This window comes from Phascolarctos cinereus, unplaced genomic scaffold, assembly GCF_003287225.1.
Source record: "Phascolarctos cinereus isolate Bilbo 61053 unplaced genomic scaffold, phaCin_HiC Scaffold_3;HRSCAF=262, whole genome shotgun sequence".
Taxonomy (NCBI): Eukaryota; Metazoa; Chordata; class Mammalia; order Diprotodontia; family Phascolarctidae; genus Phascolarctos; species Phascolarctos cinereus.
In genome coordinates this window covers 166,767,385-166,793,485 of record NW_027555736.1, presented here as the reverse complement: position 1 = coordinate 166,793,485, position 26,101 = coordinate 166,767,385, and the positions used below count along the sequence as shown (strand labels likewise).

General features: G+C 38.5%; 1 long non-coding RNA gene across 2 annotated transcripts; it reads left to right on the top strand.

The window, feature by feature from the left end:
- The first annotated feature begins 1,936 nt into the window (after positions 1-1,936).
- Positions 1,937-13,238, top strand: LOC110207282 (uncharacterized). 2 transcript variants are annotated; one of them, XR_002324138.2, is made up of 3 exons: positions 1,937-2,081; positions 3,682-3,817; positions 11,566-13,238. It is a non-coding gene; the product is annotated as an uncharacterized LOC110207282 (long non-coding RNA). The 2 variants fall into 2 exon arrangements; XR_002324140.2 differs by lacking the exon at positions 1,937-2,081 and adding an exon at positions 3,472-3,503.
- Positions 13,239-26,101: the final 12,863 nt, after the last annotated feature.

Here is a 26,101-nt window from a genome sequence, read left to right as displayed (position 1 = left end):
CTGTTCTCTTTGACCAGACTGACAAATGTGGTCACCTTTGGGCTCTTCATATCCCTTACAATACACTCCACCCCCATGTCCCCTGCCCCTTCTCCTTTGTAAGAGGTCTAGAGGGTGGTTTTTTCCTCTTTGGGATTTTTGTGTGCATCTTACTCGGCAGACTAGGTGTCTATGTCCTGGCAAATGGTGAAGGTGCTCCTTGATATAGACCATATGTTGCTTTGTACCCTAACAGCTCTGCTGTATAATCCAAAGCGATTTTTGGGGGGGCCCCAAACAGGTCAGAATGCAGACCTTGTCTCCTACTTTGTGGCTACACCTTTCACTGTCTGGACATAGTATTAACATCTGACTCATTTTTCCTCCTCTGAGCAGACTTTCTGATTTGAGGAGATACAGGGCTTCCTGTATACAAGAGGAAGAACTAAAGAAGAAACCTCTCTCCTTCCCATATCTGCCTCAAAAATAATAGCTCACATTTATATAGTGCTTTAAGGTTTACAAAGTGACGCTCGTTCTTTGGACTGCTTTAACTCTTCACCAGCAGCCTTGGCCCAGTGGGAAGTGTTCTCCCTCCTCCCTTTGCTAGCCCTCCTTTATGTTTTGTCTTCCCTTTTTAGCTACTTGAAAGTAGGGACCATTTTTTTTCCTTATGTTTGTATCCCTAACACTTAGCACCATACCTGGCACATAGTAAGCACTTGATAAATACCATCTCATTCAAGTCTCACAACAACACTAGAAGATGGATGCTGTTATTGTTTCGCAGATGAGAAAAAGGAGTTTCAGAAATGAAGTGACTTGCCCAAGGTCACACAGGTGGGAAATGCTTCTGAGGCAGGTTTTAAATCCAGGTCTTCCTAACTACAAAGCCAACACTCTAAATATGCTACAATGCCAGAGTTGATTAAGGAAAGTGCTCTTAATGGTGTTGATCTATGGTGTTGATCTATATAAAGGTAGGGTGTGCTTTGATCCCCAGATCACTGAGCATCAAAAGAAAATTAAATAAATCATCTTTTTCATTCTTTCTAGCCACCCATCTTCTGTCTGGAAGTATTAAAGTCAAGACAGGGAAGACAAGACAAAACAATTAACCTTTTTTCCTTTAGAAGTTCCTTGCAAGGTGGCTAAAATCCTACCCCTTGACTGTAAAGTCTGAAAAGGAACCAGAGACCCATCCCAGTGTCCCTCTGCAGATCAGTGAGGCAGTTTTGAACCCAAGAAGGGAGAAAGAGATAAAGAGGAAGGTGCTAGATTCTAATTCTTTCCTTCTCCCCCTCCTCTAACCCTTTCCCCTAAATCAACACTTGGAAATGTTGAGCGATTCCTATCAGTGCTAAATATGATCTTAGGTGTGGAGAGATACAAGGAAAGATGAGAGGTAATTGTTATTTAATGGCAGGATAAGGAACTGGTAAATCTTGGCTCATCTCCTCCCTCCTTCTTAAACTGCTATGCAAGTCCTACAAAGCTAGGTGTTGTCTTTCTGTAGAATGGTCAGAGAAATAATTCACTGGAAAGAAGCACTATTACTATAAGGCCTTTAATTATATAAAGAAATAACTTGGTTGCTCTAATGTACTCTTAGAATAAGACATTACTTATATTCCTGAAAAAGAGTATTCCTAAGTAAGTACTAAAGACTCCAATGAATAACCTTTCTTCCCCTCCACACCCATCCACTGATCCTTTTTGCCTTTCTTTTTTGCCTTTGAGCCCATCAGCTTTTTCTCTGAGATGCCAAGGGCAGACACCAGTCCCTTGCAGGTCCCAACAACAACTGACTAAGATTCCCCTCTGCTTGGCTGTTTATGTAGAAGAAGGTTGAGAATTGTTTTTTTGAAATGTTGATCTTCAACTGATTTCCAGAACATTCCACATTCTGAACTGCCTGCCCTCCTCCTTCCTTCCTTCCTTCCCTTTCCCCCAACCCTAGCCAAAGGCCTCAGATCTTAGACAAGACCTTTCCTGGATGAAGTCCTAATCAGACTCAGATTAGAGCTAATATCTAATTGCTCTTGAAAATACTGGGAAGCAGTGGCCAAGAAGACACTGGGAATCCAACACTGCATCTCATGGTAAAAATAAACCTCCCCTTTGATGCCTCATTGTGGCATGTATTTGATTGACTTTTTGAAGACCGTGCCCATGGAGAACAAGCTCTGGTGCAGAGGTCAACAAACTTAAAAAAGCTTTGAGTATGGGCCTGGTCACACCCATTGCCCGAGGAGCTAGCTAATTGAGTTCTCAGAACCTCTCATCACTACCCACTAGACTACCAACTCATGAGCTTTTCTGGCCACAGCAGTTCAAGAAAACTGTCTCCTAAGGCCTTGAGAGGATTTTGAGCTGTGTTGATGGAGGAAGGACCCACTTAGGAAATGATAGAGAAGCAATGCAGCCTTATCCAAAATCTCCTGGTTTGGAGATGGAGGGTCATAGGCTTATAGATTTAGAGATAGAAGAGATTGCAGAAATCATCAGTGCCAGTCCCTTCATTTTACAGGTGAGAGAACTGAGACCCAGAGAGGGTAAGTGACTTGCCCAGGGCCACACAGCAAGTAAGTATTCAAGCCCAGGTCTTCTTGTCTTTTAAGTCCAGTAGCTCTCCATGGACGACACCCTCACTAAGATAATATGCCTGGGTCTGTTAATTTTCCACTTACATGGCCTTTGAACAAATGACTTAATGTAACATAAGTGAATGGGACACACATAAGTGAATGGGACTCACATATATACAGATTTGGAGTCAGGAGGACCTGGGTTCAAATCCTGTCTTAGGCATTTATTTGTTGTGTGATGCTGAGCAAATCACTGGAATACTCTATGCTTCAGTTTCCTCATCTGCGAAATGGAGGAGTTGCTTGTGGTAGCCTCTAAAGTCCCTTCCACCTCTAAATCTATGATTCTACATCAGTTTCTTGCCTGTAAAATGATAGTTAGGCTAGATTAGAGGTGCCAAACCCACTGCTTACAACACCGCTGAGTGTTGCCAAACCAGATTAAAATGTAATTGGGAAATAGTTGAGAAAATAAAAATATAATAAAGCATTGATATTGTTAATTCGTAGTTTTCTAAGTCAAGGATTGTTCCTTTAAGTCTTTAGACCTTGGAGCCTAGACAAAGTAGTATGTATTGTTAACACTTTTCCCCAAGGTCTGTCCCTTGCCTGTATATACCTGTATCTTGGCCCTGCAAACAAGTGTGGTGTGGGATAAGGATAAATGAGGCTGTATTATCTTTTGAGAGCATTTTGGCCACTGTTGCCAAGAGCAATTAAATATAAAATGCCAAGAGGCTAAGGCAGTGAGCCTATAAGGGGCTAACGTGTCATTGGACAATCTTAGTTGTTATGGTATCATTGATTTGGGACATAATGGCCCATCACTGTGACTATGCCTTTCAGAACAAATTCTGCTGCTTTAAAGAACTATGCTTCATGGGTCAGGTAAGAGTAATGTTCAGATTTGGAGGAATTGGGGGAGGATTCTCTGGGGTAAGCTGACCCACCCAAGAGGTTGTAAGAGTGAGTTATATAAAAAAGGGAGTTTGTTTTAGGGGAGAAATTTGACGAATGCTATAAACCCTCTCATTCTCTACCTTTTTCCCCCATCATCATGGACACCCAAAGTAAGGATCTCTTTGGAATAACCCTTTGTAATCTCTATTTCCAGGTCCTTCTGGCTTCACCAACATCATCATCTTTATATATACAAATAAGATGGTTGTATAAAAGGTCATAAAATGGTCAGGTATCTTTGTCAGAGATCAGAAGAATTTACAGTGTAGCAGAGAAAGGACACCGTAAAGGTACAATTGGTCTTGTTGAACAAGGTTTTCATGTGGGAATTACATATTCACGTTTCATAGTGTTGCTGTGCCAAATTTCTTTCAAATTTGCTTCGATCCTGGGTAGCTAGGTCTCAGTGTTGTTTAATTCATTAGTTTTGTTGTTATACTCTCCAAGGGTACAATCAACAGGACTACAGTTCTACCATTTGGGGCTGGCTTCCAAGGCAAGGAAACAATGAAATATTTAGGAATATCTTGTCACAATCTTCAGGAGACTCCCTTCTCTAAGCTTTCCCACTGCTTTCCCCCATGGAATGGAGTAACATATTTGGATTTGCTCCAAAGGCTTTGATAAGCACTACAGGAAACATCCTATTAATAACTTTCTCTCCTTTTTCTCTCTCATACACACACACAAACTCACACACACATGATCCTTTATTTCTTATAAATATTTTGCCCACTGTGGATTGTTAGATTTTGTTGTTCTCATGCAATGCAAGTAACTTTCCCTTTTTTTTAATGGATGTATAAATTCTTATTCCATATATAGCAGTCTCTAGGGATTCTGGCTGCCATTGAATATTTATTCTCTAGGATAGAGATTTGCCTTATAAGGTGACCTAGAATATAAGCTTGTTGAGGGCAGGAACTGTTTCATTTTCATCTCTGTGTTTCCAGTACTAAGTCTGGACACATTTGCAGGTACTTGACAAATGCTTGTTTATTAATGTGCTTCTGATGGAATGGTCCACAAGAATAGTTAAGGATAGCATGCTCCTTAGTTAATTATGAAGAATGAGAGATTTTTGAATGATAGGTTTAGTAATGATTACAAAATGGTGGCAACAGTCCACCACTAGAAGACAAGAGGTGATTTCCATTTAAATATACAGTACAGGTAGAAAATACATAAAGTTGTTCCATTTTTCAAGTCAAAGGTTAAGGTCTTATTCAAGTACTATATCTCCTATTTCATGTTTATAGGTATAGGGCTTGTAGAAAGTTGTTTATGTGACATTCTAAGCTTTAAGGTGATACTTTATAAAAACTAATGGTATGAATTTTATTTTGCACCTATATATGGTTTAAGCAAAAAGTTGTAATAAAATAACTATTACACATGACTTATCTCATGCTGATTGCAAAATATATCGAACTATCTGCGTCCATATTATGTACCTGCTTAACTATTACCTTTTCTGCATTATCATTAGTGAGGGTCCAATCAGTTTGTAGGTATTAAATTCTTGATAAAAGCTTTCCAACTTCCAACTCAAAATAAAATATATTAAATAATCACCAGAACACAATCTAGAACAAAGTAAACATCAATAGGAAAAATAATATTGATATGTAAAAACACCATCGCAGTATGCTATGATATGAAGTAGGTAAATGACTCTTAACTACTAAAGAAGCAATACACTGACCCACTCCCATGAAATTATTTTTAACTTCCAGTCTAGGCCCTTGACTTCTGAGCAACTAGATGGCATGATGGATAGAAGGGGCATTAGACCTGGAATCAGGAAGACTTGTGTTTATATCTAGTCCCAGACAATTAGTTTGCAAACCTTAAAGTGCTAGATAAATGTTAGCTATAAAAGTACATGTTTTAACTATCTAGTAGCATGAAATAATAGTAATAATAATAAGCTAGCATATATATAGTGTTGTAAATTTTATAAAGCGCTTAAAATTATCTCACTTAATCCTCACAATGATCTTGTGAATTATTGTTCCTGTAAGTAGCAATCCTCCTAATGCTATCCCCATTTTATAGATGAGATTATATAGCAAGTATCTGAGGCAGCATTTGAACCCGGGCCTCCCTGACTTTAGTCCCAAAACTCTGCCTACTGAACAATTTAGCCATTTCAGATGTAAGCTGCTTGAGGCCAAGGAAAGAGAGTTTTGTTTTTGTCTTTGTAACCCTAGATAGGTAAAATGTTTCCTTGCAAGCAATAGATTCTAAATAAACGTTTCTTGATGTAGAAATGGTCGAAAGTATGATAGGTTGAGGATGGCGAATTATATGTAATAATGGCAGGAATTTAGAACTAAAGATTGAGGTGTTTGAAGTACAGGGCAATATCTGAAACAACTCTGCCTAATGGTATTTATCTACTCATTTTCCCATTTCTATTCATTCATTGATACAGAAGACCAAAAGAAAGAAACTCAAGAAAACTGGGTGGTATGATGGGAGGGAGTTGAGAGCAGAGACTCAAACAGCCCTTGGCAGTTATGGGGAAGGATGCCTCTAAAATGCTGCTGAATAATGATAATAGCTAACATTTATATAATTTTTACTGTGTGTTAGGCACTGTGCTAAGTGCTTTATTATTATCTCGTTTGTTCCTCACAATCACCCTGAGAGGTAGGTGCTATTATTATCTACCCCCATTTTACAGATGAGGAAACTGAGGTAAGCAGAGGTTAAGTGATTTGTCCACCGTCACACAGATGGTGTCTGAGGCTGTATTTGAACTCAGATCTTCTTGACTATTGGGAAATGAATGAATGCAGTTTAGAAACTGGGCACCGGGCAAGGTGTTACAAGTAATATTTAGTCCTAAAATAGAGATTAGCTAGAGAAATATTCAGAGAAATCATTTCCCCTAGAGATTACATTGGCTACATCCCGTAAATTTTATTATACTATTTCATCATAATTATTATCTTTGATATGATTCTTTATCATTTGTATGTTTTTTTTCCTTTAATCCAAGCATTCTTTAGGATTAGACTAAATAATTTGTCTCATAAGTCCAAGTTTTCTGTTGCATAGCTACCTTCTAAACTAACCTAGTGTAAGTGCAATGTAAATACTTTGCCTGTTTTTCTTCTTCTGAGTTAACTTTCTGATTTGAGGAGATTTAGAGTTTCCTGGACACAAAATAAAGAATGCCTTCCTCCTTCTATGAGCTCTGACTAGTAGAAAATAGGAGATGGTCAAAAGTTAATATTGGAGACTATGAGTGTTGTGGGTCCATTCTGGGGCAGAGATACCTCTGGTCTTTAGACATCTGAGCAACTGAACAAAATCCAGTTAAGTTTACCTGCTCCTTCCCATTCAATCACTCACTTTCTGGCTGGAGGTGCAAGACAGAGCAGATAAGATAACCATGTTGTTTTGGGAGTTTCTTTAAGAGTAACCAAAGTTTTACTCCCAGTATGCCAGTAGGACCATGTACCAGATTCCAGCCTACCTAAACTGCTTACCTGAAGTCAGAAAGACTTGAATTCTAATCCAGCCTCAGATATGTACTATGTGATCCTGGGCAAGTCTAAATCTGTCTGCCTCAGTTTCCTCAACTATAAAATGGGGGTCATAATAGCACCAGGATTGTTGGATCAATTGATATATTATTGGTAAAGTGTTTACTTAGCACAGTGCCTGGCAGATAGCATGCACTTAAATAAGTGCTTATTCCCTACCCTACCCTACTTTCATATAATATGATTAATAACTGAGCTTTTAAACCAACAGGAAGGATAAGCAAAAAAAGGTTTTCTAATCCTCATCCCTTTCACACTACATCTCTTGATTGTGTATGTATGCCCTATTAAAGATTACATTGAGAAGTAGGTAGACTGGTATAGTAGATAATAACTGGCCTTAGAGTTAGGAATACCAGGGTTCAGTGCCCCTTTCTGGCATATTTCAAGTGTCTGACCCTAGGCTTAAAGTAAATCTCTTGTTGCCTCAAGCTATTCATTAAGATTATAAATTGCAGAATTGATTCTAATATGCATTGCTAGGAGGAATTTCCTCACTAGTGATTTTCTACATAAATGAAATCACAGGTCCAGACAAAAAGAAAATGGACATTATCAGGATTGATGTTGGGACTAAATACCAATGAATAAAAGGTTATTATTACTTAATGGCAGAATAGGGAATATGTAAATCTTGTTCTTTTATCCCATGGCAGAACTACCATTCAAATAATGCATAATCAGGTACTTTTGTTTTCCTTTAGTATGGGAAGGAAAAATAGAAATGTTTGCTTAGAAATCATTTTGTGAGCAGGAAGATGTAACTTTCTTATATAATAAATACTCCTCTAATATGTCATATCACATTTCTCAATAAAAACGGGAAATTTCTAAATCCAAAAGACTGAATTAAATATAACACCACCACCCTCAATCACCCTACCCCACACACCCACTTGAATGTTCACTCCATCTTTCTGTTTTGTATCCACCAGATTTTTCTCTGGAATGCCCCCATCCATTCTTTAAATTGTTCCATCAGTCCCTGGACCTTAGAAGCACAGCTGTCCCCTCAGGGTGACTGTTGGTAGAATTTACAATTTTGAAACAGTGGTTTCCAACCCTTTAGAACCTTCCATATTCAGATGTCCTTCCCAGTCCCTCAGCCAAAGGTAAAAAAGTTTCAGACAAGACATGGGTTTCCCTATTATTTATAGCCCTGCAGTTTAGAACTGGTTCCTTGGCAGTTGCTATTGAAGCAATGGAGATGGAAGGCCCACACCAGCAGAGACAGTAAAGCCTTTCCATCCAGTTCTTTCTTTCTAACTCTGTCCTGAATCATCATCATGTTTCCTTTATACGTCTTCCTCATCTAGCTTTCATGCCATTCTCTACAAATCATCTCTGTCTCTTTCAATTATTTCTGTCTTCTTCTCCCATGTCACATTCTATTGCCCCCAAACCTCTAGCTTTCCTAATGTCCCACAACATGGGAGATTAGTAATGAAGACATCATAGAATAATAGCCTTGGAGGTGACTTTACACATGCTTTCTTCTACACCCCACCCCTACCCCCATTTAAAAATCAAGAAAAACAGAATCTCATAAAAGTGCATTAATTTACCCCACTGGTACAGAGAAATTAGCCAAGGAAATACAACTAATGAATGTTAAGGGCTGGAGGGGCTTTTAATCAGTGTTAATGGGTGGATTATGCACCTTGAAGACTTCACCTAAAGAAGAGATAGGCTACTTAGTACACTAGAAGAGTTCTAGATTTGTAGTTAAAACAACAGATTTGGACTCAGAAACACTAAGCATAGCACAGCCTTCTAAGGCCTCAGTTTTCTCATCTATAAGATAACATGGTTAGCCCAGAAGGATCTAAACTAACCCAGAAAGGTTGTCTTTCTAAACTACAAGAGGTCAGGACATACTTGAAAATTGTTTTGGTGGAAGTAATGACCATAATGTTGAAATCACAAATCTTCGAAATATTTAAAGTAAAATTCTGGAAATGAGTCCTAGATATGATGTAGAGGGAAAGAAGAATGAGAAATAGACATGACATAGAAAAACAGAATTAGAAGGGTCCTTGTCAAGATAGACTTTATTCTCTTACTTCTAAGGAGATGACTGCCCTCAGATAATCCAAAGAATGTTAAGCTGCTGATCCCATACAGAACATTTGGTTCTGCTCCATTCTGCTCATCCTGCCATCTCTAAGCTCTCAAATTCTTATAACCCCTTTCATTCATTTTTCAATTTTAGATGGTGGCTTCTAATTCCTCTAGATATGTTCTTGTACTTTTCTTTCCTGCTTGTCTTTAGGCATGGAAGTCCTCACAATGACAATGACTAATCTGTCTCATACTACATACTCCACTATACCCACTGAGTTGCCACCCTTTCTCTTCCCTAGATTTTATATCTATCTATCTATCTATCTATCTATCTATCTATCTATCTATCTATATATTTTTTTTTCTGGAACAATGTCATCTGTGCCTAAAATGGTCTTGAGATGCACTGGGACTCTCTTCTTCTAGATGACAGTTCCACCTTTTTGGAAAATTAATTTTATGTCCCATTACTCAGTTCATTCATGATTCAGATCTCTTTCCCAATCCCTGAGGCCTAGAGCATAAAACAAGATTTGAGATCTCCTGGGTTTGTAGACCTGGAGATTAAACTGTCTTCCAGCAGTTCCTACCACAGACAATGTACTAGTACTGTTTTTGTTCTGCCAGGTTTTGGCTTGAGAACTATACACCCATCTTATACAGTTTTGCTGAGCCAAGTTTCTTTCCTTCTTATGTTGATCTTGGGTGAAGTTAGGTGCCAGAACTATCACTTCATGGATCATGATATTTAGAGGATTAAGGTTAGTTGTCCCCCCAACTACCACCCCAAAAAAATGAGGGAAAGAAGGCATTTAGCAAATGTATTGCCAGGTCATTACAGCAAAGATGTCAGGAAGAGGAAAAATCTTTCTAAAAGCTGAGCAAGAAGTGAAGGTATCGTGGCAGCTAGATGGCACAGTGGATAGAGCACCGGCCCTAAAGTCATGAGGACCTAAGTTCAAATCCGGCCTCAGACCAAACACTTGACGTGTACTAGCTGTGTGACCCTGGACAAGTCACTTAACCCCAAATGCCTAAAAAGTAAAAAATAAATAAATAAAAGAAATAAAAGAAAGGAAAGTATCATCAAAGAGACAGGGAGGCATGATGAAAAACTATTTGAAGAAGTGTTAGAAGAGCATTGGGGTTGAGGATGTTAACTCCTGTCCAACTCTTCATGACCCAGTGAACCACAGCATGCCAATACTGTCCATGGGGTTTTCTTGGCAAAGATACTGGAATGATTTGCCATTTCCTTTCCAGGTCATTATACAGATGAAGAAACTGAGGCAAGCAGGGCTAAGTGACTTGCCACCAGGATTTATGTCTAAGGTCGGGTTTGAACTTAGATCTTCCTGACTCCACACCTGGCACTCTATCTACTGTGCCACCTAGCATCAGGGTACTAGTTCCCATTTCTTTGCTTTTACTGTGTGATCTTTGAAAGTCACCTTCTCATAGCCTTAGTTTTATAAATCATCTGTTGAATGAGAATAAGAACTATTCTACTTATAAGGGCTGTTTTGAGCATCAGACATAATGTATTTGAAGTTCTTCAAAAGCAGTGAAACACTAAATGACTTGAGTACATCATGAAACACTAAGAAAGGCATAATAACTATGATTACTATGAGATCTCAGAATTGGTGTAACACCCTATTCTGAAGTATAGGAAATAGAATAGAAAGGAAGGGATGAATATAAGAACAATGTGAAAGAATGAACATACTTTAATGACTGGTGGGAAGAAGGAAAGAAGGGAGGAGGAGAGGTGAAAGCTGGCTCTGAAAGTTTTGTCCACATATTTGGGGCATGATTGAAAGCAGCACAATAAGAGTGGATCAGGATACAATTTTAGTCATTAATTTCAGAATATATGTATATGCATATATAGATACACAGATTGTCTCTAGCATTGCCTCTTAAAAGATCTGGTACCTGAAACCCTTGCTTATGTTACATATGGGCCTCTAGGGTAAGGACTGTTTATTGTTGGGAACCAATAAAACACCATTATTTTGGGTGATCTACTAGCACACAGAAACTGCTTCATTATATAATATCAGAATATGGTTTTTCCTGTTTTCAGGAAAATTACAGGTTCTACAAAAATTAAAATGTTTAGCAAACAAAATTTAGCAACCAAAATTTAACAGCCTATTGCAAATTGAAGAAAAACTCAAACTTTACACTCAAAACAAGAAATGTGCTAATTACTCATTAAATCTATTTTATTTGTTACAGTTCTGACAAAATACTCTTATAGACATTATTACCCAGTTCTTTCTTTCTCTGCTTGCTCCCCTATCAAAATCTGTCCTGGGAATACTTTTGAAAGTAATTTTTAAAAAGCCTTTCTATTTGAAAACATTTTGCTATTGGGATTTTTCATTAATTCATATATTCTTTTTCCCTAGGAAATGAGTCAAATTAATGTCACAAAAGGAAAGGGGAGAAGAGGAAGCAGGGCCTGGAGCAGGAATGAAAGGGGGGAAATGAAGAGAAAGGGGAGTGAAAGATGAAAAGAAAAAGAAGGAATAAAAAATTCAGGAGGAGAAGAGGGAAGAAATTATTGAAGATGGAAGAGATCATGTTGGAGTGAAAAGAGATTGGCATGTAAAGAAAAGCTGATAGAAAAAGGGATGAAGAGGCTTTGAAGACCAAGATGGAGGAGGGAAGAAGGGAGAAGAGGCCAGCATGAGCAGCAGATGAATGAACAACAGAATAACCTCTGTGGTGGCCCTTTTATCTTTTGACTTTTTTTTTTTTAGTCAGTTGGGGTTAAGTGACTTGCCCAGGGTCACACAGCTAGTAAGTGTCAAGTGTTTGGTCTGAGGTCAGATTTGAACTCAGGTCCTCTTGACTTCAGGAACAGTGCTCTACCCATTGCGCCACCTAGCTGCCCCTATCTTTCAACTTCTCTTCCAAAAGCCTTCTGTGACTTTTCTGTATTCCGAGATGGGAGAGAATATGGGAAAAAGGATATTAAAATCTCTCTAGAGTTTTTTTCCCAGAGATGGTTACCTGTCCAACTACTTCACTGTTCAGGTGTTGTTACATTCTACTTATGTGAAGTATGGAACCAGTCAAATATTCAGAGGGGGCCATACTCAGACTATAACAAAGGACAGCAGGGATGGTCTGTGGGATCTAGAGGCCTCCAGCATATCTTATGACTTCATTAATACCATGACATTCCTAAATCCTAGGTCAAGACAGAGGAATGGTCATTCCTTCAGGAAAGGCTGTACTCAGTTTCTGTCATCTCATTCCTTAAAATAAAATGTTACTAATGGCCTGCATAGCCATTCCCTCAAACATTCCTGACAATGGAAAAGGCGTCATCAGTTCATAGGATCTTCTAGCTGGCACAGTCCTCACAGATTATCCTTCCTACTCCCATCTTTTGACACATGGGGGAACTGAAGCCCATAATGGTTAAGTGACTTGCCTAAGATCTCATAACTAAAGATTGGAACAATCAGGATTCACATCCAGGTCTTCTGACTACCAGGTCCGTTGTTCTTCCCACTGATGACTCATTCTCTGACTCCTTTGCAGACACTGAAACCACCATACCTCATAGTAACTGAGAAGTCCCACAGCCATGATCATGGAAGAAACACAGGGACCAAGGGTTAGACTTCAGTGTCCCTTAAAGAAACTCTAGGTTGTCTGAGACAACTTGGATCTCTGTTTTTCTATGACCATGAATTTCTTTCTTTGAGGGCTGGCATTCAGTGCAGCAATATAAATCCCGATAAAACAACAAGCAGAATATGGGGACCAGGAATCATCTAACTCCCAGGTTTTCCCATATATAGTTGGACATGAAGAAGATACCCTTGTATGAGGAGTGGAGGAAATTTGTCTGGTCACATAAGGAAGGGAAAGGAAATCCAAAGACAAGGAATATTTGTCTGGGATATGTCTAGAAAGAATTTTCCCTCATTCTTCACATTCAAGTGGAGATATAAGGAAGTTTCTATAATTCTCAATGCTGCAGGTTTTCCAGGATGCAATTCAATTTGACAGTCTTTTCTAAAGCATGCATCATGTCCATCCTCTATGCTAGGCATTGTGTGGGGAAGAAACCAAGGCAAAAATGAAAAGTTCTCATCTTCAAGTAGCCTACTTTCTATGATGGACAATGGAGGTGAGAGAGGTGGGACTGTGAAGATAAGTAAATACAAGGTAATTTGTAAGCACAGAAGTAAGGGAGTGATTGGGGATGAGGGAAATTTTTACAGAAAAAAGATTCTGCGAGGCAGAGGGATAAGAAGTGAGTATATCTCAAGCAGTAGGGACACCTTGTCTGAAAAAATGGCATGGTTGAGATGAAACTACATGTTCTGCAGGACCTCTGTAGAACAATGCAAAATAAAACTAGGAAGTTAGACTGGGGCCAGGTTGTGGAAGGTCTGTATAAACAGACTTTCCCCATCTATAACTATGAGTCTGTATGATAACCTTCTGTGTTATGTTCCACTAACTTTAATGGTCTGTGAGAGGAAGAATGCATTAGGAGAGAGAACTCGAGCAATGCAAACGCTCCTTGTTGGGCAAAATTCCCTTGTACAGGTCTAGGCGGGGGGAATGTTGGATGTTCTGTTGCCCCTGGTCAGTGCTGACACGAATCACTGCAGAATACAAATCTGTAGCAGCTTAAGACATACCCTTCTTTGACTCCTAATGGCCTCTTGTACCACACAGAGTTGGGTATCCTTTAGAAGAAGTGTGGTTATAATTGTTTTTAGGGTTGATGGCTAAGTATATCCAACTACTTTAAAGACTGATGATGTTTGTTTAATCTCCATTTTGTAATTATTACAGTAAAATCCCTGAATCATCCAAGGTCTCTTAACAGGCCTCAGATTGCTTAAATGGAAGTTTGGATTTTGGGTACTGTGGAACCCCACAAGTTTTAAACAAGAAAACAAGGGGTTTGCCCATTTCAGCCCTGAGGAGAGACACTAAGTCTCTCTGGAACCTTAGGAATGAGGCTGAGTGTGCTTGGGGTTTTCACTAAAGATAACACTATATATATAGTGTATTATATAGAGGTTATGTTTTGTAAATGACTTTATATACATTCATTTCTATATTTGGTCCTCACCTCCCTGTGAAATAGCTATCCATGTGGCAGATGAGGAAAGGAGGGATACAGGAGTTAAAGGACTGCCCAGAACCATACTGCTAGTTAGTGGCAAAGCTAGGACTCAGACTTATATTGGCTGATTCCATATAAATGTATTACAGGGGACAAGAATCATCTCCCTTTGTAATTGACGGAGTGGATGCACAGCTATGCTTGAAGCCTCAGTGTGGGTGGAATGTCAAGGAGAGAGATGTGTGAAAATTTAAAGGAGAATTAACCAGAGGGGGATTGAAGAAATTTCCTGGTATGTGTTTTAGATAGGAGGGAGATAGAATGGGAATAGAGCTAGGACTTTGTTGTTCAGTCATTTTCAGTCATGTGCATTCTTCATGACCCCATTTGGGGTTTTCTTGGTGAAGATACTAGAGTAGTTTACCATTTCCTTCTCCAGCTCATTTTATAGATGAGGTAATTGAGGTAAACAGGGTTAAGTGACTTGTCCAGGGTCACACAGCTAGTATCAGAGGCCACATTTGAACTCGGGGAAAATGAGTCTTCCTGACGCCAGGCCCAGTGCTCTATGCACTATAACGCCACCTAGGTGCCAGAGCCGGGACCAGAGTGAAATAGATAGCAGAGTGGAATATAGTACCTGAGCACTGCATGAGGGAGTTTCATGAATGCATGTATTTTCAGAGCCATAGAGTTCCATAGGCCCGAAGGCCTATAGAGATTTCTTTTGGGATAAATCAAATGTTATATTAAAGCCTCGTGAACTCTGGGGGACATGCAGAGGGAGCAAAGGATAAATGTTGGCCCTGTTTGTCTTTGGTGAGAGGAGGGATTATTTGCAGAATTTAGCTCTCTTTCCCCTCCTTGTCAAACCCAAACTGGCCTCGGTGGAGCAAACTAGGACCCTCTGCCCTTGCCCCTGGTGTCTGTGTTTGCAGGTGTTCCTGGGGGAAGATTTTGATGATTTGCCTGTTTGTAGGAGATCTCACTGATCTGGAGATTCCTGGGAGAGTGAGTGAGAAATGAACCTCGAGGAGAAACTGACCTCTAATGCAGAGGGTGGAAGAGGAGGACGCTGGAGAAAGAGCAGCTTCGGCGGCCATTGCATTCCCTCCCTCCCAGATCTGTCCTCCTATCAGAAGCGGTGCCAGAACCAGCCCCACAATGGGGGTTTCACCCAAGGGCCCCAACCTAATATGGGGTGCATGCTTTCTCATGGGGCTTGGTGGACTACCCTGTCCTGTCCTACAAGCCCGATGGCCTATAGTGGAACTGTATGCTGTGCAGTGCCTTGCCTTACCTACTCAACTGGTTTGCTTTACGTGCAGTTTCTGCTAGTTATAGCTCTGATCAGAAGGATGCAAAGTCACCCGGAGCATGATGACAACCACCCCAGCAGCCCAAGGTGAGAGATGGGGAAAAGGAGCTCTCTGGGAGTCATAGCCGGTTGGGGGTCAGTCTGAATCCCATTTGGGAGGGACAGAGGAAGAGAGGATTAATTTCAGGTGCTACAGCGAGCCAGGGTTCTCAGGGTGACTGTCTGACACCAATTTTGTCTGCGAGTATGGTTAGAACAGGCATTCCTTCCTTCCTTCCTTTGCTGTCCTAGACTTAACCTTTATAGCGTACCAGGTTTTCCTCTCAGAAATGGTCTGAAGGACCTGGCCTTCAACTTTAGAGCTTTTCCCTTTAACTATCTGCTCCTTAAACTTCTAGGTACACGTAATACCTTCCACATAGTAGGCACTTAACAAACGTTTTTTGAATTGAATTCCTCCATGCTACATTCCACCTCAAGCCACCAGGCCAATTCATATCTTCCTGAGTCCCTGAACCACATGGTTTCTTGGGCTTAGAGAGCTATTAAACACAATGTTCCTTCTGTAGCCCCTCAGTCTTTGGCTTTTTGTGTTTTACCTTCTCCCCCCACATCATTCATACCTCAGCATGTGCTTCCAGGGATCTATTTTTTAATAAAAATAAAAATGTTTTTAATTCTAAACATAGTAACCACAAACACTAAAATAAAAAGTGATTCAAAATGGTCTAACATGAAGAAAATATTATTTTTAATGTAAAGTAACTTTCAGGAAATAGAGAAATAAGAATGATGTTTTGGTTATCCTAATTCCCACTTTAGAGATTCAGCCTCTTAAAGCTTGCCTAGGTTTTATTGATATTCACTGTTAGTTTGCCTATCTAAAGTCCCAGCCGTGCTAGTCTGAGGATGATTACCTGTATCTGTTACAAGGCTGATTCATATGTTAAAAAAATTCACAGAAGTTCATCTTTATCTTCTTGTGAAGTTTTTTTTTGATGTTTCCATATTTTTTTCTCTTTTATTATCATTAAGTTTAGCTTTTTATGGGTTTATATGCCAATGTGCATTTTCTTGTTCTGAGTCTACTTTTTTTTATTCTGTAGTTTTTCTGGTTATCTTCCCAGATTCTATTTTATGTATTTTTCTTTATTTTTAATGGCAATACCTTATCCAGTTAGGTTTTTCCCATAGCAGTTCCCTCAAACCATTTAGGGATATTTCGTTTTCAGTCAAAATGACTTGTCTACCCAGCAATTGCTCATCTGGTCATAGCTTTTCTTGAACTGAGGTTTCCTTAAGACATTTCCAGTGTAGGGAAAAAAAAATAATTCTCACAGAATCAATCAAAGTAGGAACTTCTGATGTCTCAACCAAAATCTGACCCCATTGAGACAACAAAGTACAGTGGACTACTCTTCTTTTTGCTGTTGGTATACCTGTGTAAACATTTACAGACAACTAGCAATCACTTCGGTTTCTCTGACTTCCAGCTATAACCTGTGGCTATTATTTTTCTTTTATTCCTTTTTTGCTTGGCTTGTCTGACATTTATGTTGAGTCACCCTCCTAATTCTTCTCCTTGAGACAATTTCAAGTCATAACTTCTCTTTGATGGTTTTGCTATCCATGTCACAGGATATATCATATCTTGAAGTCCAGCTGAGGGATCAGCCTTTTAAAGCTTACCTATCAGAGGTTTCAGCCTGGGCTATCCTGAAGACAGATACCTGTATTTTTGTTATTGGGCTGACTTGCATATTAAAGGATTCAGAGAGGTTCACCTTTTCCTGTACAGGTGCTTTGGAATGTTGAGGGAAGTGAATTTTCCATTTTCAAATATTTTTCTTAGGTTAGGTGGGTAGAAGATTCTGGGGGGTGGGGGAGAGAATCGCCCTGATTTTCCTTGATTTTTGATAAATAATGTTCGGGGGGTTTTTTGTTTATTTCTTCTCATGTTGGGTGAATGGTCTTGTGTTATTTTAAATCATTGGTTTTTGATAAGTGATATGATTTCCTTCTTAACTGTTTATAAAATCTTCTTCATAGTAATAAAGTTCTGGAGTCTGACTACAAGGTTTCTGGGTGAGCTGAAGCTGCCTTTTCTCTCAATTAATATCCAGTAGATAATAGTCCATTTGTAGCCTGTCCTTTGATGTAAATACTTATTGGAAAATTTTCTCATGAAATTACCTGAAACATGGTGATTAGACTCTTCACATTTTAGGGGATTCCAATTACATTATTTTTTTCTGAGCTCTTTTAATTCCATCAATTTTACTTCAGTCTTTCATGACCACTTGCAGTTGATTTATTGTTTGATCTTATATTGCTATTTGTCCTGTCATTCTTCTATCACAAAAACCCTACTGGATAAAAAATGTATTTCTTATTGATTCCATGTTCTTAGTGAAATCTTTGACTAACTTCTCCACATTTTTTTGTTGTTGTTATTTATTAGATTCTGTTGTTAATGATGGTAGTTTTTTTTAAATTGTTGTTAGGCATCAGAATTCCTTTTTTGATGACCCTTGTTCCTTTATTTTCCTTAAAGTATTTACTTTTTGTTTGATGTTTCTTTTTTGCCAGATCCAACTATTTTACTAGGGGTAATTTGTGTTAATTTGTAATTTTTTTCTTCTAACAAGTTTTCCCCAGAATCTTTTAATCGGTAATATTTGTTGGTTGTGTTGAATTCTCTCTCCCTTGTTCATTTCTTTATCCTTTCCATTTTCTCATCTAATGACTTTCCTATTAGGAATTTTGAGGTTACCCTCTCCTTTCTGTCTTGTGGCCCTTCCTTTTATTCATTCATTCATTCATTGATTCATTTGTTTGTTTATTTTTGGTTTATTTTGTTTGAAGGCCTTTGTGTCCTTCTTCTTGCAAGGTTCATTGAGGAGTCTGGTCTTTTAACATGTCTTACTTTGGCATCTTTCCAGAACTCTCCAGAATCTTCGATTTGAGTCACACTTCACTTATTCATGATTGGGGTAGGTTACATAAGAGTATGAATTGATGAAAAACTTGAATTATTGTATTCTCTTGAAGAGCAGACCTGCCTAGTAGATACAGGGTTGGCTTTCTGGTCTGGAAGTTCTATGTTTGATTTCCAACCTGGACACATACTAGCTTTGTGAGCATGGACAAATAAAATAACCTCTCTCTGGCCCCAACACTTTAAAATAACAAGTTTCGCACCAATCACTGATCTTCATTGGTGGAGAGAATTTCCGTAGTGTGTGTTCCCCACAATGATGAAATCACAAATCTGAACCAAAAAAAGTTGTGTTCTTGGTTTGAATGCATGTTAATGACTTTCATTTTTCAATAGCCTAATCTTTTCTTTGCTTAAAGTAATAATTTTCTTTGAAAAAAATTTTTTTCCTTACAAATACAAGAAGAAAATCTCATTTGAGCTTTCTGTATAGCAAAACTATTTCCGTATCCTAGTGGATGGCTTATAGTAGTGCTTTAGCATACAATGAATAACGAATGATTATTAGTTTCTCTTGTCTCAAGCCATTTTCTATATGGAAAAATAACCATTTTTTAAATGTTTACATTATGGTTTAGGAATGAGAGAGGAAAGCTGAGCCACGCTACTCAGGGCTATTATTCTGCCATTAAGTAGCAGTTACCTTTCATTTCTATTTCTGTGTCTTCACAACAGCCATCTCAGTTACCCAAGTGAGTAGTCCAAAGCAGATCATAAAGCAGAAATGATACCAGGAAAAGGGGTTCTTCCCTTCCCAGTTGGGCACAAAATAATGTTAGAGGGAAGAAAGGGGAATGTAAGTTTTGTCTGGCCCTGCAAACTGGGAATAGAATTTTAGCTCACTAGTGGACTAAAGTGATATGATTGATGCAAATGCCTTATTTTTTCTTCTTTGTTCTTAACATTTCTAGACTGGAGAAGGGTGAAGAGCTTGTAAGGAAGAAGTAAGCTGATGGGATTTTCATTGTTTTTTTTCCAGAAGCCATAGATTAAAAAGGGTGACTTCTCCCTGGCCTCTCAGGGGGGATTCATCATTGCCCTGAAACTCCAATAACAGACTTTCTCCTGCCCTATACAAACTTTTGACCTTATTTAAACTACTGGAATCCTAATTACTAAGACAGCTATACATACTACACTCCTGTCAGAACTCAACATTTATTTATAAAACTTAATTTGAAGTCCCAGCCCAGGTTCTGGTTTATTTGGAAGTAACTTGGATCCCTCAGGCAGACAGTGAAGAAGAAAGGAATGATTTGGATTTTTCACTAGCAGCACTGTCACTGTGTGCCAGGACACAGAAAAAGAGTTCACTGACCAGGAGCCAACCCTGATGTTATCTCAAAGAGAAGCTAAACCCCAGGCCTTTCCAGAAGGCAGAAGAAGGTGAAGCTAGGATAGCAGTTCCTGATAGACTGTTGAGAGCAGCTCCCTATGTTTCTCACTCCAGAGGCTCTCATTGAGTATTTGCAGTGTGAGATGAAGGAGTGTTATGGATGCGTGATGGGACATCACTAGGAAAAAAAGAAAAAGACAAAGCATCATCATCACAGACCCTGCATTCATTCACATCATCTTTAGGGCAGGGGTGGGGAACCTGCGGCCAGCAGGCCACATGTGGCCCTCTAGGTCCTCAGGTGTGGGCCTTTGACCAAATCCAAACTTCACAGAACAAATCCCCTTAATAAAAGGATTTGTTCTGTAAAACTTGGGCTCAGTCAAAGGGCCACAGCCAAGGACCTAGAGGGCCCCCCGTGGCTTCAAGGCTGTAGGTTCATCATCCCTGTTCTAGGGCCATGGAAGAAGCATTTACTATAAGGAGAAGTAGAAGAAAGAATAGGAGGGTCTCAGAAGCAAAAAAAAAAAAGGACTTGAGTCCATAAGTAATATATTTCAATAAGAAATTGTGTTTGAAATTTTTAGTTTTTTATTATTACATATTATATAGTTATGAATATTTTTGTATTGAGTGAGATTGTGTCTCAGGGGTTTAATTTGCATTTTATGATAATTGATTTTGAACAGTGTTCTGATGGCTGCTGATAGTTTTTTGAAAAGTTCTTATTCATGTCATTTGGTCATTTTTATATTGGAGGATGCCTATGAAGCATACAGAGAACTAAAAACTATAAATGGATTTTGGATATGAGGAAATAAACAGGTATTTAATGTAATTTTTTTCCTGTTTTTGGATATTCTAATTTTAGTTGTACTTGATTTTGTTTGTATAATAGCTTTTTTTTTTTTACAATCAAGATTTTCAATTTCAATTTTCTTTTCAATCTTGTCTCACACATTTCCTGTCTGGTTATAAATTTTTCATATGTCCATAATTGTGAAAGATAAACTCTTAGATTTTCTACATTTTTTTTGTTTTTTATTTTGATCATCTATCCATCAGGTATTTATTATGTTATATATACAATGTAAGATGCGAACACATTTTTTTTCTTTCTAGTTTTCATAGCTGTTCATATAAAATAGAGTTCCCTTACCAGGAGTTTGTGTTTTTGGTTTGATCAAACCAGACTACTGTGCGTATCTGTATCTATCCCTTGTTCATCTAATTATTCCAATGTACATTTTATATTCTTTATCAAGTATCAAATAGTTCTGATTAATTATAGCTTTATAATATCATTCTGAGATCTCATCAGGACACACTTACCTAGTTCTTTTTTCCCTTGATATTTTTGACCTTCTGTTTCCACTAAAATAATTTTTTTCTTCAATTCTACAAAACTTCCCTTTGATAATTTGATTGGTATGACACCAAGTTTATAATTTGAGTAATTTGGGTAGTATTGTGACTTTACTATGTTGGTTCAGCCCTGACATGAATATTAAGTTTCTCTCTCTGAATTTTGTTAAAAAAATTTTTCTGTAAAAGTTTTTGCTATTTATGTAATTTATTTCCTAAAAAGAGATGTAATCCAAGTTAATATGATCAAAAAAGGGGAGAGGGTAAATCTAGCAGGAATGCAAGCCTTACAAATACTGCACTTCAGGTTTAGGATTTCCTCGAAAGGAATTTTTTCTCATTACTAGGAAGTTTGGTGACCAGTCTTCTCCCAGCTCCCATAGGGACCTGCCCAGTTGTGTAGACTTATGCTACTACCCTAAGGACTTGGGGATACCTCAAAGATTTGGCCCTTGGAGTTGTTAAGGAGCCACCTCCCTTCCCATCACAGCTACACTTTTCCAAAATAGCAGTAGCAGCAATCAAGGTCCCCCTCTACTGTGGCTCAGTCTCCTTCTGTTTCAGGGGATCATGCTTGCTCCTCTAGGATTCTGGTGCTTTCCAGAAGCTCCCCTTTCTTTACACTAGCTGGTGTCCAGGTACTTCCCTTGCCCTCTAAAAGGCAGGGGCGCAGAACTCCCACTACTTCCATTGTTCTCTTTGGCCACTGTAGCCTCTTGGGCCCTGTGATTATGTTCTCCATTGCTGTCATCTCTGAGGCTCTCTGAGGTTCCATTTCTGCATTTCCATAGCTGGTACTTCTTTCAATTCCACTATTATCCTGAATTGCTGCTATCTCTTGCATTCTGTCCTTCCTTCACCCTAACTGCCATATCTGGGGTTGGAGAGGGAGCAGACATTTTATGCATATAAGGCTATATTATTTTCCCATGTTAAAAGATGACCCGTGCACACCAAAATGTTATAGCAGTACCCTTTATGTAGCAAAAATCTTGATAAAAGGTAAGTACTCATTGAGGGGGGTGTTCAAATTTTGTTACAAGAATGTAATGAAATATTGCTGTGCTATAAGAAACAATGAATATGATGACTGCAGAGAAGCATGGAAAGATTTACGTGAACTGATGTAAACTGAAATGAGCAAAACCAGAAAAACAATATATACAATTACTAGAGCAATGAAAACGCAAAAAGAACAACAAAATAGTTGAATCTGAGTGTTCTGAAAGTATCATGATTGATTTCATTCCCAAATAAGAGTTATGAGAAGGGACTCGGCCTCATTTCTTTTCAGGAATGGGGGACTATGGGTGTATAAGTTTCCATATAATGTCAGACTTTTTTGATGTGTTAATTTTACTTAATTTCCTTCATTTTAAAAAATAAGTGATTTCTATTTGGGAAGGGAATAAAAAAGGAGGAATGCTTTGGGGAAAAGAGTCTATGTAAATGCAAAAGCTATCAATGTAAATCTACCTTAAAATAAAATTTAAAAGATACCTGAGGCCCAGGATTGAATGAATGAATGGAAAAAAAAAAGCCCATGCTGGGCATTGTGCTGAACATCAGAGGTACAAATAAAAGTGAGCTGAACAGTTGATTCTCGTTATTTATATTCTGATAGAAGACAACCCATAAAGTTGAAGCACTTGATTTGAAGTCAAAATAGGTAGACTTAGCAACAAGACTTCCTACACAGATGACCAGACTCCCAATGTAGTGCTCTTTTCACTAAACCATATAGGTGGTCCGAAATGAGTATCATTGTCATGATTGAAATTAAACGGACGCATAAAGCTCTGAGCGTAATTAGTTTATTAGTAAAGTGCAAATTTGCCAATAAACAGGATCTGTCTCCTTAGTATCATTTTTATGGACAAAAGGAGGAGTATCCAAAAATTAGAAAGCAGCATATTAGATGGGGAAAATATGATTGGTTACAAAGTCAGAAGCATCATAGGCATGGGGGACATGATTGGATAGACATGAGGAATGCAGGGGTAGCAGTAAATCCTTCCGTCTTGTCACTAGGCAATTGCTGATTGAGTTCACCTATGACCTACTTACAAGAATGTTATATAGATAACATTTAATTGTGCAAGGACAACTAATGATAGGGAATAGATTTCCTCTAAATTGGTCAAGGACAACTGGTGGCATAGAGATAACATGCTTCTTTCCATTAAAAGTGACTTTTAGGACAGCTGAGCTTTAAAATTTCTGAACTTCTGAACTGACAAATAAGAGTTATACAAAATGGTGGTGGTGATACAGAATAGAATCAGTTACAAAATGGTATCAGACTCCATTTTATTTTCTCAATATAGAGGAATTTGTCAATATTTGTTCTGGAACACCCCCCTCCCCCAAGTATGAAAATTTCCCTCACTGATCATGAAATTGGTCTCATCATTTTAGGGAGTTACTGGATCACTTAGGGCAACTAGGTGTAGATAGGGTGCCAGGCCTCTAGTCAAGAACACCTGAGTTCAGATTTGGCCACAGACATTTACTAGCTGTGTGACCCTGGGCAAATCACTTAACCCTGTTTACTTCAGTTTCCTCATCTGTAAAATGAGCTGGAGAAGGAAATGGCAAACCCCTCCAGTACCTTTTCCAAAAAAACTCCAATTGAGGTCATGACAAGTCAGACACAACTGAACAGTAACAGGTTACTCAGAGTTTAAGCAGCTAATACAAAGCTAGAATGGCAAACCCCTCCAGTACCTTTTCCAAAAAAACTCCAATTGAGGTCATGACAAGTCAGACACAACTGAACAGTAACAGGTTACTCAGAGTTTAAGCAGCTAATACAAAGCTAGAATGTATTAGAAGCAAGACTTAACTCCAAGGAACACCCTCTTGTCTGTGTCATGCTGCCACTAAAGGAATTTAGATGGTTATTTAATTTCAGAGTCTGAAAATCCTTCAGCCTTCAAACAAAGCAAACTTTCAACCTGAGAATTTCAAACTAAAGATCAATATTTAGTCTCCTTTTTATAATCATTACAGAAAAGTTCCTGATTTATGCAAGGACTCAAGAAATTTCATTTCAGGCTCCCTGAAACTTAGGCAAAAAAATCTTGATTTTAGGCTGATTTATGTGGAATTCATGTTTCAGTGTGAAAACAATTGGTTTTCTTACAGGCATCAATATAGGTAAGCATTTATTAAATGCCTACTATGTGCCATGCACTGTTTTACAAATATTTCATTTGATCCTCACAACCCTGGGAGCTATGTTACAAGTTGGGTTAAGTGACTTGCCCAGGGTCACATAGCTAGTGAGTGTAAAGTCATATTTGGACTCGTCTTTCTGACTACCAAACTCAGGGCTCTATTCACTACACAATCTAACTTATTCTAGGAACTAGAAAGACACATCTTAAATTTGTCCCTGATTAGCTTTAAAGAATAGATCCCAAGAGTGAAATTAGGGTTACCACTATAGTAGTTTTTATATTATACAATAAGGTTTGCAAAGAGCCTTCTGGGTTCAACTTATATCTTATTTAATCATTACAACAACCCTTTGAGGTAAGTAGCAAAAGTTCACTATCAGTGTGATGTGTTTCTCCTGTTTTTTCACAGTCCCATTGTCTCTTTGTCAGATGGGGAGGCCAAAGCCATAGGGGTGATGTGATTGCCAAAATTCATACAATTAATAAGTGACAGATCCAGGAGTCACACTTCTATCTTCTTTCTCCAAGCATAATTAATTGGGTCAGCCCAAGTTAGAACTAATCTTTCACCGTTGTTTATCTGAACACCACTGTTCATATTTCTCATCATGGTGGATCATCTAGGGAAAGGATGAATTAAAATGTTCATTAACTGATTAATTCAGCATTCATTACACAAGCGTTAAGTTCCTGTGTTCAAGGCATAAAAATAGTCTCTGCTTTTGAGGAGCTTATGTCCTATTGTGCAACATTTGTATTGAAAATATAAAACACGAAGTGGATGCACAGTAATTTCAAGGGGGGGATGTATAAGTTAGTAGGAAAGTAAGCATCCACACAGAAAAGGAATTCTCAAGGCTATTTTTATATGAGAGAAATTGGATGAAAGCAGGACTGAAGATAGATAAGGAAGACAGAAGACTGTGACACAACACACAGGAGCAGAAGGACATATTTTCACTTGCATGAATGCATGCGTTTTTAAAGTCAATAAAATTCCCTTTTCCAACACTAATATTTCTTTTGTGTTATCACTAGTGCTAAAATGAATCCTCTGTACCTTTGGGGGGGGGGAACACAAGGGAGCAGCAATTGTTAAAATTTATCTCACCTACCTTTATCTGACTTTAAGATACTAAAATACCACCCTCTGTAAGATTCCCATTTTCCCTCTTTCTCCTACTCTCCATCACCCACCTAATACCTTCCCACTGAGAAAACTTCCCATTTACATTGTATATACCTGTCCCCTACCCTTCCCCCCCACCCCCCCACCAAAGTTTTCCCTCTTTTTATATCCACAGTGTTTAACACAGTGCCCAGCATGTAGTGCTTAGTAAATGATTGATGACTGACAAGAATTTCTTACCATAGATAGCCCAAATCTTTAGATGCCTTTTCTTTTATCAGAGCTAAACAAGCCTCTTTGAAGGCTCATGGGACTCAATCTACTGTTTTTGTCTTCTGTGCCTGCAACTGTTCCTGGGGGAGATCACTCTGTTGATTTATTGGAGTTTTTTCCTGATCTGGAGATTACTGAGAAAGCCAAAAAGAAGTGACTTCAGTCCCTGGTACAGAGGTAGAGATGGGGACAGCAAGTGGAAGCTGGTCTTAATCCACTGGGAAAGATGATATACCTCTAAC